Source organism: Mus musculus, chromosome 10 (genome assembly GCF_000001635.26).
Source record: "Mus musculus strain C57BL/6J chromosome 10, GRCm38.p6 C57BL/6J".
In the NCBI taxonomy this organism is placed as follows: Eukaryota; Metazoa; Chordata; class Mammalia; order Rodentia; family Muridae; genus Mus; species Mus musculus.
In genome coordinates, this window is record NC_000076.6 from 93,894,702 (window position 1) to 93,911,430 (window position 16,729).

Genomic DNA, 16,729 nt, shown 5'->3' on the forward strand with positions numbered 1-16,729 from the left:
GAAAGTTTTTCTAAACCTTAAAAAAAATGATAACCAAAGTTGGGCGTGGTGACGCATGCCTTTAATCCCAGCACTCAAGAGGCAGAGGCAGGCGGATTTCTGAGTTCGAGGCCAGCCTGGTCTACAAAGTGAGTTCCAGGACAGCCAGGGCTATACAGAGAAACCCTGTCTCAACCCGCCCCCCAAATGATAACCAAAGTATTATCTCTTACAGAGATGGAGGGGGAGGGCAGAGGGAGGGAGAGAAAAAGAGACTGTGAGTGTTAGTTTTCATTTCCTTTGAGGCAGGATTTTTATTTGTAGCCCAGGCTGGCCTAGACTTCTGCCTCTGCCTTGACTCCCAGGATTGCTCGTCTCTCACAGGCATATTCTACATCATGTTGGCTCTCACAGGCATGGACTATATCATGGTCGGCTCTCACAGGCATGGACTATATCATGGTCGGCTCTCACAGGCATGGACTATATCATGGTCGGCTCTCACAGGCATGGACCATATCATGCTGGCTTTTACAGGCATCTACTATATCATACTCTGCTTTCACAGGTACTGTCATGCTCAGATCTTCTGATTTCTTAGTCTGAGATAAAATATGCAGAACACAGCACAGAAAGAAGCAATGAAGTTGAGAGAGCCTGATCTAATGACTCCATCAGCCGCCAGCTTGAGGAACCCCAGAATCTACCAGCAAACGTGCAATATAGTGCATCTCTGCATCATTAAATACAGAAGGTAAGTTCTCTCAACAGTTCGACACTCTAACACAGTGGTTCTCCACCTGGGGTCGCCTAAGACCTTCGGAAGTACAGGTATTTACATTATGATTCCTAACACTAGCAAAATTAAGTAGCAACAAAAATAACTTTATGGTTAGGGTCACTACAAAATGAAGTGCTGCATTGAGAAGGCTGAGAACCACTGCAGCACTCAGTGCTCAGGCGTAACTTTCTGTTTTTAGAAATGTTTCTAGATCATTCAATGAGCCTCTTTAAAGAAGAATCTTTTGTAACTTTATTTTTTTCAAAGCCTGCTTTTAATGATCATTCTTAAATATCTTTTAATATCTCTAACCTCCCTTTCTGACAATCAGCCCGAGTCCGAGAAACAACAAGAAGCCACAGTACACCACCAGAAGTTTTTTTTTTTTTTTTTTTTTTTTTTTTTTTTTGGTGCATTTCTCTCTATGGAGTCCCGACAAATGCAGCTCAACTCCGCAGTGTAAGTCGGACCAATACGTGTGTGCCATTAGCAAATAATCCTTTATCACACGTCCTTTCATGATTTTGCTTTAGCAGAACATCCTCTCTCCTGTGTCTGCTTCAGCAAAATGTTCCTTCATGTGCTTACCCAGCAAAACACCATCCAACCAACTTTCTAAAATTCCACTTCGATCCTTTATTTTCTTTGAGAAATCTCTACTGTTTTACTTGCTTTTTCCCCCTGGCAGATGGTAAAACACCTAGATAAGACACCTTACTTTGGGGTTTTTTGTTTGTTTGTTTGTTTGTTTGGTTGGTTGGTTGGTTGGTTGGCTGGTTGGTTTTTCAAGACATGGTTTCTCTGTATAGCCCTGGCTGTCCTGGAACTCACAGAGATGTTTCTGCCTCTGCTTCCAAAGTGCTAGGATTAAAGACGTGCACCACCACTGCCAGGCTAAGGTTCTTAATATAGACTTTCACTTAACCCTCTCATTCTCGGCTCCACACTCTACTCTCTGGCAGATTTAGTGTCTGATGGTCCTGTGTTCTCCTGGCAGATTTTATAGGGTGAATCAGGTCTCTCTTCTACAACAGCAATTTCTGCCCAACGCTCCGCCATGTCTCTTCTATTCTATGTCCCAACCTCTCTCCCTACTCCTCACACACACACACCCCTAGTGCATGCTTTTCTGACTTCTGGATAAGAAAAGGCCTTATAGCTCACAGTCCCCAGTACCCCAAAGCCTTGTTCCCATTCTGAGTGTCATAAACTGCTGTTTTTCATTTCTTTGCTGCTGTATTTTTTTAATGACTTTATTTATTTATTCATTTTATGTTTATGAGTACACTGTGGCTGTACAGATGGTTGTGAGCTCTCATGTGGTTGCTGGGAATTTAATTTAGGACCTCTGCTCGCTCTGGTCAGTCCCTACTCACTCCAGCCCAAAGAATTATTATTGTAGATAAGTACATTGTTGATGTCTTCAGACACACCAGAAGAGGGCGTCAGACCCCATTACAAGTGGTTGCTGGAATTTGAACTCAGGACCTTCAGAAGAGCAGTCAGTGCTCTTACCTGCTGAGCCATCTTGCCAGCTCCCTGCTGCTGTTATTTTAATGAGGTTCCAGGAACTGGTTAATGTCTACATCCGGAAATCCCAACCTTCTAGCTAAGGGACCACGGAGGATCAAGACAAAGGTCCTGGGCTGAGAGTTCTAAATGGAGCTCTGGTATACAGGTGTTCTGTGTCAGAACCAATAGATCTCTCAGAACTGGAAGCTGATGAGGCAGAAGGTAGGTACTTTATTTATTTATGGGGTCTCTCTCTGTCTCTGTCTCTCTTGATCTATCTCTCTGTGTGTACAATGTTGAGAATTCATCCCACGCCTACCCTGTGAGTGCCAAGAGAGTGCTCTGTCACTGAGCCACACTCCCCAGTGCTCACAGGCATTTTCTTTTACAAAGACCTATTTTTAATTATGTGTAGCCTGCACATTGTGCACTTGAGCGCCAGTGCCTTTAGACACCAGCAGAGGACATCAGATTGCATACAGCTGGAGTTACAGACAATTGTGAGCCTCACGATATGGGGCCTTGGAACCAATCCTCTGAAAAGAACAGTATTCACTCCTAACCACGGAACCATCTCTCTGGCTCCCCCATAGGTACTTTTAAAGGTGTGCAGACATTTTCGATGACTTGGCTTCCAGCTGTTGGCATCTCTAGTCTGGCATGGATAGAAGATGGAACCGATTGAGTTCCTCTTAAAAATACAATTCACGGGGCTGGAGAGATGGCTTAGTGGTTAAGAGCACTGACTGTTCTTCCAGAGGTTCTGAGTTCATAATCCCAGCAACCACATAGTGGCTCACAACCATCTGTAATGGGATCTGATGTCTTTTTCTGGTATGTCTGAAGACAGCTTCAGTGTACTCTTATAATAAATACAATCTTTAAAATAAATAAATACATATATACATACATATATACATTATATATAGCCACTTTGATATGACAACTATAATAGGCCAAATATATATACATATGTATATATATAATTCACCTTTTTTCTTTTTTTCTTTTTCGAGACAGGGTTTCTCTGTATAGCCCTGGCTGTCCTGGAACTCACTTTGTAGACCAGGCTGGCCTCGAACTCAGAAATTCGCCTGTCTCTGCCTCCCGAGTGCTGGGATTAAAGGCGTGTGCCACCATGCCTGGCTCCATAGTTTTCTTTAAAGCATTTTATTACATATATGTAGTAGAGTGTGTGCATGTGTGTGCATGCATGTCCAGTGCATGATGTGTGGAAGAAGTCAGAGGGGCACTTTCAGGAGTCAGTTCCCACGTGGGTCCCAGGGATGGAACTCGGGTCATCAGGCCCCGTTACAAGCTGCCGAGTCATCTTGCTATCTTCCAATCAGCTGCTCAACACCAAAAAGCATTGGTTTCTATCCTGACCTTTTCTTTGTTGTTGTTGTTGTTTGTTTGTTTGTTTTTGTTTTTACTGTTGTTTGGGTTTTTTGTTTGTTTGATTTTGAGACAGGGTATTTCATCCACTCTGGTGACACAGGGCCTGCTGTGTAGCTCAGGGTACCCTTGAACAGTCCCTTCAGCATTACCCTCCTGAGTGCTAGGATCACTGACATGATGAACAATCACAACTGCTGTTCTGATACTTCTTTAAAATTATCCTTGGTAGCAGCATCTTGTCATAATTGCCTGCCTGGGATATCCAAGTCCCTCCTGGTGCACCAATTAACGTTTGCCTCTTGTGTTCTGCACAATCTAGCACAGATTTCTCTTCTCTCCTCTCTCTTCCCCTCTTCTCCTCCCCTCTTCTTCTTCTTCTTCTTCTTCTTCTTCTTCTTCTTCTTCTTCTTCTTCTTCTTCTTCTTCTTCTTCTTCTTCTTCTTCTCTCTCTCTCTCTCTCTCTCTCTCTCTCTCTCTCTCCTCCCCCTCCCCCTCCCCCTCCCCCTCCTTCTGTCTTCCTTATGGGTCTCACTATGTATTCCTGGTGGGCTCAGAACTCAGTATTTAGACCAAGGTGGCCTCAAATACAGAGAGTCACCTGCCTCTGTTTCTAGAATGTTGGGATTAAACTCATGGGTCACCATGCCCTGCCCTAAAAATTCCTCTTTAAAAAAGGGTTTATCTTTTTTTATTTTCTTACAATGTTATGTGCATGAGTGTTTGCATGTGTGCATTTATATGTGCTGTTGTGCCAGGAAGCATTTATGAACCTCAAAGACCACCAAAGAGCCATCTCGGATGTTAGGGTCTCTTTATTACAAGCTCAGGCTAGGGCTCTCCTCCAACCCAACCCTGACACAGCAGGCAGGAAAGGAAGGTGAAGCAGCCTCGAACCCTCAGTGGGACAAGGTTTTATAGGAAAATAGGAGCAAGTGAGGGGGTGTTTAGTCTGGCAAGCATCTAATAGAATGACTATAAGACAACAGGTGGATGCTCTGAAGCAAGACTGTATACGATCTCAAATGGTCTGAAAGTACATCTGAAACAATCAGATTAATCATTAACTGTTGCTAGGAAGTAGCTAGGGAGTAACTCTGGCCAAGGACAAGCTGTGAGGTCCTTCCTGGTACGTGGGTACAGCTTGGGTTCTCCTGTAGGTCAAGTTCTCAGGCTTTTTTGGTTTTTTTTGGATGGAGGCCATCCCAAGTAGGTTTGGCATCTCATGCCATGTGCATGCCTGGTACCCTCAGAGGTCAGAAGAGGGCATCAGATCCCCTGGAACTAAGTTACAAATGGTCATGAGCTACTATGGATGCTGGGAATTGAACCTGAGTCATCTGCAAGAGCAACAGGAGCTCGTAACGGCTGAATCATTTCTCCAGCCCCAATGGTCTTGAGTGAGGCTCAGAAAGGTCTCTTAATTTTTACCGATGATAATAACAACTCTTTCTTGTCCATTCCTGTGAGAATGGGATGAATCCTATCTCTGACTCACTCTGTCAAATCTTTCTCAGAAACCTTAGAGATTTGCCTACCTCTGCCTCACAGGTGCTGAGCTCAGAGACGTGAGCCACGGTGCTAGTCTGGCTGGACATAGAGCACAAGGCAGCTCCTTACTGTAAAGAATGATTTGGTCCAAGGTGTCGGTGGTGTTGAATCTTTGAGCGACTGTATTGACGTTAGAGCGTTGCTTTGTCTCCCTGCTTGGCTTTTATCTCTGTTGCATCAGTGGCACATCTGCGGCCCCACCAGGAAATGAAGATGGAGATAGAAGAACAATGGCATCCACTCCAGAACTGTTTATACGTCACTGAAAATAAGACATCTGAACTTAAAACCATCGGGCACTTTGCATTATCACCTACCACCATGATAACTCCTTTTCAGATTTCAAATGTCCCCTTCTTAGGTCTCATGCGTGGCAGAATCGAGGAATTTATCGGCTCCACACCCTTTTTCTCCAGGCCCAGGTATTTTTTTCAATCAGGTGACACTGTTGCTCCATTTCAACAAAGTATGATTTAAAAAAAATTCACTTTTTAATGCTTTTTATAATGCAATTATTCTGTATATTATTTTTAATTTTGGTGCATTGATGTTTCACCTGCACGTATGTTTATATGACGGTATGGGATGCCCTAGAGCTGGAGTTATTGACAGTTGTAAGTTGTCATGTGGGAGCTGGGAACTCAACCTAGGTCTTCTGGAAAAGCAGCCAGTGCTTGTAACTATTGAGCCATCTCTCCAGCCCCAACAAAGTATCATTTGTGTGTGGTGTGTGTATGTGTGTGTGTGTATGTGTGTGTGTTCATGTGTGTACGAGTGCAAATATTATGCAGTTTTGAATGTACATGCATGCACTCAGGGGTAGGGGTGGGTAGAAGTGTCAATTCTCAAACACTGTCCACCTTTTAAAAAACTGTTTATTTTATGTGTATGGGTGTTTCACCTGGATGTGTGTCTATGTGTTACACATATGCCTGGTTCTCACAGAGATTGAAGTTAAGATGGTTGTGAGCCACTATGTGGGTGCTAGGAACTGAACTTAGGTCTTTTGGAACAGCAGTCAGTGCTCTTCATCACTGGGCCATTTCTCCAGCCCCACCTGGCTTTTTGAGCCAGGGACAGTAGGCTAGACTGGCTGGCGACTGAGCCCCAAGGATCCTCTTGTCCCAACCTCCATAGTTCTGGAATTACCGGAGCAAGCCACCATGCATACGTGGTCTCTGAGATTTGAACTCAGCTCTTCATGTTTGCATGAGACACACTTTACCAATCTGGGTGACACCGCCCCCCCACCAGCCCTTTCTTGTAAAAATCTTTTCACCTTTAACCAACATCTTCCTCCACATCATAACCACAAACTTTTCTTTTGTTTCAAATAAGACCTAAAATAAGAAAATGGAAAAAGGAAATCAGGAAAGACCAATTCTTGTTCTCCAAGGTGACAGATGAGTTGCACACATTTGGAATTGCTCTTCTGTTTTTGTTCTTATGTTACATTTGGGAGGGTTTGTTACACAGTGCTGGATACCAGTATTTCTTATGTGCGGACGTGCAAATTCCCCGTGTAATTTGGGAACCTAATTAACATAGTATAAGCAATAAGCCGAATCCACAACGTGAGGCTTGCTTTGATTTAGATTTCTATTCTCTTGCTACCCTAGCATTCCATATCACCCTTCCTACCTTAATTTTTTTGGTTGTGTTCTGTATTGCAAATGATATCTGTGGAACAGGCTGGCCTCAGACCCACAGATATCTGCCTGCCCTCTGCCTCTCAAGTTCTGGGATCAGAGATGTGCACCACCACATCCCTTATTATCTCCTTCCTTTTCAAGAGAGTATTAGGTCTTTAGTGGCTTTGGGTTGTATGTTTCCTTTGCTTTTCTATCCCCAGTCATTACATTGCACTTGGAGCATAGAATGCATGGACTTCCTAAAGGCTTGTGATTGACAGCCATGGAATGTATGTCTCAGATAGATGGATGCAATAATAGACTAGACATTTTACCTTTTCGCCCTTTTCACCCTTAGATACTGCACTTCATTTGTAAAATGGAAATAAAATCACTCTGATCCGTCTGTATTTTTCCCATGTTGGGCATCTAGTCCAGAACCTTGACCATCTCAGCTGAGTGTTATTTTAAAAGCCACACCCTCAACCCTTCCAACATGTCTGTATTAACCAGTCCGGAATCACTAACTTTATAAGTAAAAGAGGATTAGTTAGTTCACATTTTTGGAGCTCGGAGGGCACGGTTCTGGTATTGGTCCAGTTCTCTGCTGTGCCACACTCCGTTTCAAAGCAGTGTTGGTTATAAGTGAGTGACATCACAGCCCAGGAGCAGCAAGAGGCAGGAGAAGGTATCCCTGCTCACTTTGCAGCAACCCTCGTGTGAGAAAGCAAGGGTTTCATTTCATGAGAAGTACCAAGAAATCCACAAGAATCATTTCATGCATCCAGTGACCGTCTGGCTCAGCAAGATTCTTATCATTTAAAAACCAATATACAGGGGCTGAAGAGGTAGCTCTGTGGTTAATGGACCTTGCTGCTTTTACATAGGACTCAAGTTTGGTTCCCAGCACCCATGTTGGGTGGACAACAACCACCTGCAACTCCAATACATGTAGATCATTGCATTTTGTTCACATTAACCCTCCCCAACACCCATTCATTGTATTTATTAGAGCATCAAATTTCCCAGTGTAATTCCAGTCCCCTGAGTTCAGAAAGCAGAGAGCTCTCCTTGCCCTTGTGGACCAACAGCGGAGGCCAATGGGAGCAGAGACCCAGTGTGTGAAAGCCCTGCCAGCCCTTGCGGTGCATAAGACACACAGGGACCGGCTGCCGGGAGGCAGATCGACTTTATGTGGGGTGATCCAAGGCATATATAATTTCAGGAGGCTGGGAGGTGTAGAAATATCCAGGATGGGCAAAGGTCATTAGCTAAAGGCGTAGGTTCCGAAAAAACGCCTCCTTAGCATGGGGAAGCACTTCAGGAATCACAGGTGCTGGCTGAAAAGGTTCTTACTCAGGGGGGAAGGAATTTGAACCTGTAATTCTTCAGGTAGAGGTGTGTGTCTGGTGTGTGCATGTGTGTCCGTGAGTGTCCGTGAGTGTCCATGAGTGTGTGTGTGTGTGTGTGTGTGTGTGTGTGTGTGTGTGTGTGTGTGTGTTGGGGTTTGAATTCCCCACACAAGGTCAGAGAAGGAGAAGCCATGCCTGTGAAGGAGTCCTCCATATTGGGTCAAGCCCCAGAAGGCTATGCGGTCAATGGTAAACCTTAATTTGCAGAGTTTTTCCGCACATCTGGGACCAGCAGGCCTCCCAGGTCATTCTGATGCACGTCAGGTTCAGGAGGCGTGCCTTGCACTTCCCTCCACAGGCAGCGTTACATTTCGTGCCAGAAAACTGTGTCTACTGCTGTACTGCAAACAAACAACAGACGCTCCATCAATGCACAGCAGCTGATGGCTGGCCATGAATGACCACAGATATCTCAGGAGCTCTGTTTTAAAGAATCTCTTCTTGGGTTGTTAAATGCTTTGGCTCAGTTGTAAATGAATTATTTATTCTAGCATTTGTATACATACCAACAGACCAACCCCTGTGGGAACTAATGGGGTGTAGGGGAATTGGGGGAAGAGAGGATAGCCCACGTCCGGCCAGAGTTCCTCCTATGCTCTGGGCAGGAGGACGTGGGAGGGCTGCCAGATGCTTTCCATTTGGCCTCAGGTGGGCATCCAAGCCACTGACTCCACTCGACAGGGGATGGACAAGGGGCAGCCCCCCGACCTGGTCCTGGAGCGACACCCTGTAGCCCCGGGGTTATGGGAGAGAGGGCTGAGGTGAGAGGTTCCCATGCAGGCGAGAGTAAGAGCAGCGGGCCTTGATGAACAGAGACAGTCTATGGTTTTAGAGCTTTATTATAGAAAGGCAGGGGGAAAGAGAAAAGGTAAGAGCGAGTGAGCAAGCGAGAGAGAGAGAGAGAGAGAGAGAGAGAGAGAGAGAGAGAGAGAGAGGGAGAGAGAGAGAGAGAGAGAGAGAGAGAGAGAGAGAGAGAGAGAGAGAGAGAGAGCAACAGAGAGAGAGAGAGCAGCCATGGCCAAGAGAAGAGAAGAAAGGCTAGAGTAAGAGAGTGAGAGGAGAGAGGAGAATAAGGGGTGTAAGAGCAAGGTGGGGCCAAGCAGCCCCTCTTATGGTGTGCTGTTATCTTTACTGTTGCTAGGTAACTGGGAGGAGTCTAGCCTGAACCTCAGAAGCTTGGAACATTGTCTATGTGACTACTAACCATGCTTCTCCTGTGAGGGCTGAGGGGGCAGTAACTTGACAGGAGCCAGGGTCCAGGAGACATGAGAGTACTCCCTTCCATCCTATGTAGGTGAATTATCACCACCAGGTCCCAGGGTTCCACCTCAGCTCAACTGGAGACCAGACTGTCTTTGCATAGCCCAATGCCCCACAACCTCCCAAAGACAGCTGCATCACCAAAGCCCACCCCATCATGGGTGACAGCTCACAAAGCTGGGAACTAGAGCACACCGCATAGCCTGCAGGCAGCTCAGCAGCTTGGAGAGTGACCTTTCCAGGTGACTCTGGTCTAAACCCCTTCCAGGCAGGTGGTCTTCTTAGCAGCTCTGCTTCTCTGAGAGGGACTCCCAGCTTTTATTGCTTCCTCTGGCAGAGAGGGACCTAGAGAATCTGGTTGGTTTCAGGTACTTCCTGAACCTTCTTTGAGTTGTTTACCTGCTTGATTAAGGAGCTTCCCTGCAGGATATTTCAATCTGTAGAAAACTGTTACACAATAGCACCCTATGAATGGGAACAAATGGATAGACACAGGGACAGTTTGTGTTTTGTTTTTCTTTTTTTCTTTCTTTCTTTCTTTCTTTCTTTCTTTCTTTCTTTCTTTCTTTCTTTCTTTCTTTCTTTCTTCCTTCCTTCCTTCCTTCCTTCCTTCTTTTTCTTTTTTTTTTCCTTTTCTTTCTTTCCTTTTTTTTTTTTTTTTTTTTGAGGCATGCTTTCTTACATAGCCATGGCTGTCTTGGAACTCACTTTGTAGACCAGGTTGGCCTTGAACTCACAGCAGTCTACCTGACTCTGCCTTCCAAGTTGCTGTGATTAAAAGTGTGTACCACCACACCTGGCTTTTTCCCCCTCCTTAGGCCTTTTCTTTTGTATGGGACATTATGGAAGATGAAAATCATGTTTTTTGTTTTATTATTTATTTAATATTAATTTTTTTCATTGAAAAGCATATAGAGACCTCAAAGGAAGTTATGACAGCCTTAAGGAAGGACACTGCCATGAAAATGTCCCTTTCCACTCTTCTGCCTCAGGAAATGTAATTGTTTGATGAGCCTGAGGGCTCAGAAACTCCCCATTGCTCATTCCTGGTGGACGTGGGACACTCATGGTTAGCTCCCTCTTAGAGCCTGGAAGTGGTTTTGTTGAATGCCCTTAGGCTGCACTGCACTATAAGAGGCCCTAACCAACTTTCTTTCCTCCCTCTTAGTTCTCTGGGAATCTGACTCATGCCACTGAGAGCCGGCTCCCTGGCCTCCTCCACATCTCAACCTTCTTGTTCTCTCAAGCATTTTGCTGAATAAGTTTATAATATACGTCTCATTCTGCCTTAGCACTCAATTTGCCTTAGACCCTGACTCCACCCAGGGACATCCAGGAAACCTGCCCATCAACAAGATACCTGACCAGCCCTTCCACAGTAGTCAGTTGGTCTCGACTACAGTGAACTTGACAGTCCTGAGTATCGGGGGATGAGGGTGTGCAAAGCATTTCACGTAGGTTAGAGCTTTAATTTTTATGGAAAGAAACAGCCTTTCAAGCTAAAGACGCCAGAAGAAGCCAAGCAAGGTGCCCACCTATAATCTCACAGTCTCGTAATGAATCGGAGTCTGCCGAAGCACTTCCAGTTCCGAAAGCTGAGTCATTGGAAGTGCAAATGGCGGGAGCATTTTAGGGACTGTTATTGAGGTTTATTTGGTTGGACTTTTGAAACAGGGTCTCACTATGTAGATGAGGCCGGCCTTGAACTCACAGAGTTCTGCCTGCCTCAGCCTCTCAAGTTGCTGGGATTAAAGGCGTGTCTTACCACATGGGGTATTGTTGGTGTTTATTGAAATCTTGGGTAAGAATGTCAAATACCGGTCATTTGGTTTTCTGTTGATGGTGTTCTCGTGCAGGCTCTTTATCTTCTCCTCCTATCATCTCTCCATTTCCCCCCTTCCAGCTTTACTCAGTCATATCCAAGATCTCAGGTCACCCAGGAGAGCAGCATACCACACCGTCATTCACGTCTCACTAACATCGAAGATCTGTTTTGAAAATGCTAAGACCCCGTACTCCTCAGGGTCAATTCTGATGTGGAATCCGAGTGGGGTCACTTCGTTTTCCCAAGTTCCGGATCTCCCCTCCCCTGCCCCCACCCCCAGCTATCCTTTTATAGAGTCCTTCATCACAATGAGACACTGACATTCACCAGTTCCAAGGCAAATCCCCTTTGATTTAGCGACCTCTGACTTTTTTACCCTAGAAAACCTCATGATTCCGAGGAGCCAGGTTTTATGGTGATAATACTCATATTTTTGGAAGAGAGGCCCAGGACCCTTCTCTTGTAATATCAAATTACTCAGAACCAACACCAAAGGTTTGTGTGCCCAAAGGCAAAGATTTGTTCTTAAACGCTGCAAAGGAGAAACTTCCCAAGGAAAGAATACGGTCTCAGAACCTGAAAGGATGCTGCAAATTCTCAAATAAGCTTACAATGCCGGTGACATAGGAGACTCAGACTTAGTGTTCAGGCATGATATAGCCTATGGCTGTGCAGTCAGAGAACGCACAGGAAGTAAGTTGATTTCCTGGGGGGCCTTGTGGGACCTTATGACCTTTTAGCTTAAACCTAATGACCTAAAGGAATGTCAAGAGATCTTGACTTGGGGAGGGAAGTACTTATGTGTAGGGTGTGTCTCTCTGCTCCCCCTCCTATCCGGGAATAGTATACATAGTATTCAGGGATCAGAAGTCAGGGCTGACCCTGCTCATGGATGTGGGCCCGGAGTTGAGGTGTGTACATGCACAGTACATAGGACAAGCAACCAGTCAGAAAAAAAGCATGTAAGAACTCAAAAACCCAACACGTAGGTACCCGGGAAGTCAGTAAAGTGCTCCAGTGACTGGAGGAGACTTATAGACAATGAGGAAAACGCTCCCCACCCCCAAACGACAAGCCAATGACCAAAGGACAGCTGCTTCTATGGTATATGAGAAAGACCCAGACCTTGGTTGGTGAAGGACAGGACTTATTTCCGGGTTTGGAGAATGGGATGGGCAAGTATATAATTCAGCCCCACAGAAAACCAGGGCACAGCCCATTCAGTCTTCCTCTCTAAGGCGTGGCTGGGATGTTATGATGCCATGAAGATGAACCTGAGGCTAACTGTGGTTGGGTTTGGACTCTTTGCTGCTGCTGGCAAGTGAGAGGTTAACTCATACTTGCTGGGGTCCTGGGGTCATTTACGAGAAGGAAAGGAAGAACTGTGGCAGCAGAGCCCGGGTAGGGTGCAGGACTCAGCCTCTCAGGAACTCTGCTCTCCCGCGCTGCCTCTGTACAGCCAAAGCTGGTCCACAGTCAAGCTCCCACCAAACAACGAGGAGAGCGATCCCCGCCCCCACTGCCCTTAGGCTCACACATTCCATGCTTAGAAAGAAGGGTTCTTTGCTTCCAGTGTCTCGTGTCAATCCCTGGTACAGAGCTCTGTTGGAACCGGGCTACCTAATCAAGGCAGTCTGCTCCACCTGGCTTATTAGCTCAAGTACGAGAGGGATTCTTATTGCCTCCCCTGGAGCCAAATTCAGCTTGAGGGAAGAAGTCCCATAGTCTTGTGAGAGAGGGTGGTGTCTGTTTGCAACTTAGGGCTATAATGAGACAAGGAGGTGTTAAAAACAAAGGAACCACGCTGTCCTGCCAGTGTCAGCTAGAGCCATGGCTAAAATGAAGAGCAGATAATTTAGGCAAGGGCGCAGAGACGAACACGTCCACCATTCTAGCGACATGCACGGCTTCCCTCTGCGCAAGGCAAACATTCTGGATGGCGATGACGAGGCCCAAGAAGGAGGAGCCACGTTTTCCTTTCTCCCCATTCCTTGTTTATTTCCCGTTTCCTCGTATGTGTAATCCAGTGGATTATGGAACGGACTAGACGGTGGGATGAAAAAGGGAAATGGAAAGCCGGGCGTGGTGGCGCTTGCCTTTAATCCCTGCACTCGGGAGGCAGAGGCAGGCGGATTTCTGAGTTCGAGGTCAGCCAGGGCTATACAGAGAAACCGTGTCTCGAAAAACAAACAAACAAACAAAAGGGAAATGGTAGATTCCTCCTCTAAATTCCCCAAAGCTGCCCACGGGCTTTCTCAGCTTTACACTACAAGGATAGAATTTTTATTAGAGAACATTAGAACTGTAAGCAGTCTTAGAAATCATTGCACTTGAATCTCTTGTTTTATACATGAGAGAAACAAAGATCATGGCTGTTGACTTTATTCCACAAGTTCGCTAGCCCTGAAACCCACCTGTTGACTTCTGGTGCAAGCCTTATTTCTGGCTCATGGGACTCTGCTGTGTCCTCAGTCTGGGGACAAGGGGAAGGAAGCCTCTGATCTACACTGTCTCTGCCTAGAACACAGGGATTCCGCAAAGATTCATGATATTGTAGGGATTGAACAGCTCTGGGTGGAAGTTTTCATCCAATTTCCATGCAAATGCCCTTGAGGAGAGGTTATTTTAAGGGGGCGGTTATGCATAGTTTACCACAAATGAGGTGTGGCTTCCTTTCCAAATACGCTTTGGTAGCCTTGTGGTAGGGTTTGCCCAGCCGGCATTGGTAGGTTATATGTTTCGAACGACCTCTTTTGTACTTAATATGTAAGTTGTCTTTCTAAAGGTTGGGCTCCTTGCTTAAAATTGGAAATTCTGAAATGGAAGGGAGACCTCAACTCAGCTGTGATGAGACTGCAAGAAGCCGCAGTTCAAACATAGGGAGGCTCTTTCCATCCTTAGTGGAATATGCTTGTGTGAGACGTATGACACGGTCGGTCGGCAAGAAAAGGTGCTGGGCCATAGGTCACCTGGTCACTGAGTCACACAGCCTGTTACTCTCCCCTCCCCTTCCCTTCCCTTCCCTTCCCTTCCCTTCCCTTCCCTTCCCTTCCCTCTCCTTGCCTAGGCCTCTCCACTCCTCTGTTTTCCACATCTCTTCTCTTCCTGGTAACTCCTGTGAAATTCAGGATGAGGAAGTCAGTTTATCAGCTCTTGTCAGGTGACTAACACAGGATCATGTACTAAAATGTGGAGCAGAGAAAGACAGGAAAAAAAGAGGAAGTCAAGGAAATAAAAGGCAGCCAAGGACATTATTTAATGGTTTGGGCTTTTTTTTTTTTTTTTTAAATGTAAGAATAGCGCTATTGGAACACTTCAGGACATTAACAATCAATAGAGGACAAATGTGACCATTAGGAGGCTGAGACAAGGTAGGTGTGGTGGACACTTTCTTTCTTCCTCTGTGTTGGAAAGCAGGCCTCATACTTTGAATACCCCACCCACGCTACTCCCAGGAGCCCCCAAGAGCAAGGTTTATAATTCTCTCTCTCTTTTTTTTAATTTATTTTTTTATTAGGTATTTTCCTCGTTTACATTTTCAATGTTATCCCAAAAGTCCCCCATACCCCCCCCAACCCCCTACCCACCCACTCCCCCTTTTTGGCCCTGGGGTTCCCCTGTACTGGGGCATATAAAGTTTGCAAGTCCAATGGGCCTCTCTTTGCAGTGATGGCTGACTAGGCCATCTTTTGATACATATGCAGCTAGAGACAAGAGCTCCGGGGTACTGGTTAGTTCATATTGTTGTTCCACCTATAGGGTTGCAGTTCCCTTTAGCTCCTTGGGTAATTTCTTTAGCTCCTCCATTGGGGGCCGTGTGATCCATCCAATAGCTGACTGTGATCATCCACTTCTGTGTTTGCTAGGCCCCTCTCTTTCTCTCTCTCTTAATGATGAGAAAATTCACATACCCTAAAGCAGCAGTTTTCAATTTGTGGGTCATGACCCCATTGGGGGTCAGATGACCCTTTCACAGTGGTTGTCTAAGATCACTGGAAACACAGATCTTTACTTTACAATCCATAACAGTAGCAAAATTACAGTTATGAAGTAGCAATGGCAAGAATGTTATGGCTGGGGCCACCATAACACGAGGAACTGTATTAAAGGGTCACAGTGTTAGGAGGGCTGAGGACCACTGCTCTACAGCATGGCAAGCTGTTCACAGTCTATGTCATGACTAATCAGAGCCAGACATAAAAGCTGGCGCACTGACCGGCCACTCCCACTGCTTTTATGTATGTGCCTTGCCTGGTCTCTGTTATGAGAATGACTCGGGGTAGATTGCAGATGAAATATACACATAGTGTTTGGTTTGGTTTGGTTTTAAGTTAAAAGTATAAGACAGAAATTAAAAACATATTCTTTCAATCAAAATAATACTGTTTTTACATTTTGGCATATTTCCCCAAGCCTTTTCCCCAAATATGCAGGCACACAGGTCCCCATCCACTGCTCCCCACATGTATGTTGTAAGTATGTAACATGTATTTTGTATATCCTTATAATACATAAAATATAGCTGAGCAGTGCTGGCACACACCTGAATCCCAAGACTCAGAAGGTAGAAGGAGGTGGATCTTTGAGTTCTAGGCTGGCCTGGTCTACAGAGTGAGTTCCAGACCAGCCAGGGTTATACAGAGAAACCCTGTCTCTTGAAAAACCAAAAAACTGGTGATAACATTTGAAATGTAAATAAAGAAACTATCTAATAATAATAATAAGGAACATGAAAACCAGTGTTAAATGTGATCAACATACAAGAACTACAGAAATTAGACTTAAGGAGAGAAAAACACCATCTCTCCGGTGAGTTGAGGAAGATGTAGGCACATTCATTGTTAATGCTAGGTGAAATGAAGATCCTTTCATTGTATCAATTCAAACATCACATTAATGCTGAATATGAAAAATGTTTTCATTGGGATGCCTTATCTCCTATTATAGGTTGGTTCTTTGTGTCCTGGTAGTAGGACCCAGTTTACATGCTTAAGGTATATTTTAAGAGATGTCACAGAATAACCCCCTGCTTTAAGGAGACAGTATCACTTGTAGGAAAAGTCTCTTTGGATGTAAATATTGTATGTACATCTCAAAAGTGAGCTAATTGGAACATTTGTGATGGATGGGACTATAATGCCAAGATGTGTGCTGAATTTGTTTCTAATAATCATTATAGAGCCAATGTTACTTTTTGAAATTTTAATATATAATAAAATACTTGAATGAGAACCCCCCAAAAAAGAAAAAGAAACCCCCCAAAAAACCCAACCAACCAACCAAATAACAGCATACAATATCTTTTTAGAATATAAAAATATATTTTACATGTATATATGTGTGGTAGTGTGAGTTAACATTTTTTACCTGCATGCGGGATCCT

At 44.9% G+C, this 16,729-nt stretch overlaps 1 protein-coding gene across 1 annotated transcript in view; it reads right to left on the bottom strand.

The window, feature by feature from the left end:
• Window positions 1–2,389, bottom strand: part of Metap2 (methionine aminopeptidase 2) — a 38,602-nt gene extending 36,213 nt beyond the window's left edge. Inside the window, exon 1 of the mRNA XM_006513896.3 lies at window positions 2,276–2,389. The gene's annotated coding sequence lies outside the window, so the exon portion shown is untranslated. The remainder of the gene's footprint in view (window positions 1–2,275) is intronic.
• Between the last annotated feature and the right edge of the window lie 14,340 nt (window positions 2,390–16,729).